We start from the raw sequence: 2,843 nt of genomic DNA on the forward strand, positions 1-2,843 counted from the left end.
TATACCCATAACTTCCCGTGCAAATTTGGTCATCGCTGACTTGATCCTTTCTCAAACAGCTGTCTTGAGGCAGAGCCTCCTACGGCACGATCTCGCCCCACGGCGAGGGCACACACTCAGGAGTTCCACGATCGTGGGTTCCATGCCCGGTACCTTCACCAGATGGAGGCTCCCTGAGGGACGTTGTTTCGGGCATTCGCTCAATCAGACGTTTACTGAGCACCTACTGTGGGCTGGCTGAGCAGGACCGACGTCTGCCCACACTGTTGGGCGTGGGCAAGTGCTGATGAAAAACTGGTCTTCCCAGAGTACTTCCGTGTGCTGCACAGAGATCCCCGTGGGTGGCTGTGTCCTCGGGCTGTCACGGGGCTGGGGGACTGAGCAGTAGTACTCAGGTGAGTGGCGTTAACCCGCAGCAGAGGGCAATTCCCACCCCCACCGCGGGGCTAACCCTCCTCTGGATCGGGTCAACGCACTCGAGGGAGGCAGGTGGGCCAGGTGGTCACAGAAGTCAGCACCTGCTGTCTACCCAGCGGCCTCTGCGGTCCCTCCATTCAGCAACAGTGAAAGCCAAGTCCAACAGCAGAAGAGGTGAAGAGGGCAGTGAGCTGCAGGTTGCTCCCCTTTCTCAGCTTTGGGGGACTCAAGGCCATGTCCAAACTGTGGCTTAAAGAAGCCCATTAAGTTCACTGAAGAACCCTGGGCTGGAAGGGCCTGGGGCCACATGCTGAGCATGGCACGCTGGGCCCTTCTGCTTCCTAGGAGACTGCTACCTGCCTGCCAGCCCTTCCTGTCCCCACCAGGATTCGGGGGGACACGGGGACCAGGCGCTGTGAGAGACATTTGCACACATGGCATCTCATTCAAGGGAGAGTCAAGAGCCAGGCGAGGGCTCTTTTGGGGTGACTGGTCCAGCCTCCTGCTCCCCTTGAGTGTCCAGAGAGAGACTCCCTCCCAGACAAGGACAACCGACAAGTGACAAAGGTGGTGCCCCTCTTGGCTGAGTCTGGGCCTGAAACCTGGAAGCAGAACGCCGCTGAGCCTGCGTGTCAGGTGGGAGGACGGGTCTACGGCGGGAGTGCTCACCCCTTCGGGCCACTCCCTGCCTGCAGCAAGGTTAAGAGGTGTGCACCCCGGGGGAGAAAGGAAGTCTCCCGGGGCTCCCCCCCACCGGCCTACCCACCTGGCCCCTTCCGTGTGGGGGAGCTACCGAAGGAAGCTGGGGGGCCCAGGCACCAGCGACACTCAGATACTCATGTCGCCATCCTGTACCCGCCCTTTGCCCGGTGGTGGTGGTGGCGGTGGGCACTGGGGCCTAAACACTCCACAGCCAGCACTCCCTCCTCCGTCGGACAGGGTACTGCCTGGGCCACAGCCATCAGACCCAGGGCTCCTTTGGGAGGAAGAACCGTGGCTCAGCGCAGACTGGGCACGGCTGGAACGCAAGAGCTATATAGCCCCACAGACGGGTGCTTCCCAGGAGGAAGGGAGGAGGCCACCTTCACGAGGTAAGGTCCTCCGGGCAGGGCTGTGACCCGTCCTCTCTCTCAGGCAGCTCTGACTGAGGCCTGCACTTGGGGCGCTCACCGCCATGCTGAGGGAGCCCCCAGTAACACATCAAGCAAGGTCCCGGCCCCGGGGGGAGCCAGATGCTGGCTGGCCAGGGCGCCCCAAGCAGGCCCAGCTGGGGCCTGGGGGCAGCTTCGCCTGGGAGGGCCTGGGGGCTCCAGGAAGGGGGAAGGGAACCTAAGCCCCCAACGTTGGGCTGCCCTGAGAGCGAGGAGAGGCTGTGCAGCCCGCAGCCCTGCCCTCTGGACCCCTAGGCAGGGAGGGGACTCCAAGAGCTCTAGTCCCGGGCAGGTGTGGGATGAGGGACAGAATGGGGTTTGAAAAGCTGCTCCGCCTTGAGCAAGCTGCTTGATCCCTCGAAACCTGTTTTTCATCTGGAAACTGGCCATCCTAATTGCACCGACCCCGTATTGCCCCGCCCAGCAAACAACAAGCGCTCAACAAAGACCGGCCCGGTGCCGGGGTACACACGGGGCTCCACAGGCACAACCAAGGAGAGGCACAGGGCAGACGGGCCCGACTTGGCCTCACTGCCCACCTGAACCTCAGAGGCAGCTCTCCCTGGTCTCCCCAGACCCCAATTCCTGCCTTCTTTTCCCCGACCTGCTGTACACCACTGCCCTGGCCCCTGCTCCACGACCCAGCCTGGCTTTCCAGCGGCCCCAGCTCCGTGACCCTGTCTACACTCAGCCTGGCTTTCCAGTGGCCCCAGCTCCACACCTGGGCACGCCCTTCCCCCTTCCTGACTTCCCTCCGTCTTCAGGATTGACCGCAGGGCCCCTCCTCCGAGAAGCCTTCCCTGTGGAGTCTCCTCATTCTGAAGGCACTTTGTATCTTCTGGTCAAAGCCCTCACCCCCAGGCTCAGGTGGCCATCTTCGCTCCCTGACAAGGATCAGAGCCCGGTCACCCCCCTCGCAGACGCCCAGCACAGCCGGGGCTGGTGGAGGATACTCTCCGCCGATCTACGTGGCACCAAACTGGCCTGCGCCGCCCCCCACCCCCGCCCCGAGCTCCTTCCTGTCCCTAGGGCAAGAAGAGCCACGGCTTTTCTCCCTAACCAGCCCTCAGGCACCCGAAGGGGCATGGCCAGTAAGTGGACTCAGAACAGGGTCTGGGAGACAGAGTGAGGTTGGGGTCCAGGACCAGAGCTCAGGACTGAGCCCTGTCCTCCTCCCTTCCCACTGCTCCTGCACCTCCATCCTTCTGCCTAACACACACACACACACACACACACACACACACACACACACACACACACCCGTTATCTCCTGCA

The sequence above is a fragment of the Enhydra lutris genome, unplaced genomic scaffold (genome assembly GCF_002288905.1).
Source record: "Enhydra lutris kenyoni isolate GAN:26980312 unplaced genomic scaffold, ASM228890v2 scaffoldscaffold38, whole genome shotgun sequence".
Classification (NCBI taxonomy): domain Eukaryota; kingdom Metazoa; phylum Chordata; class Mammalia; order Carnivora; family Mustelidae; genus Enhydra; species Enhydra lutris.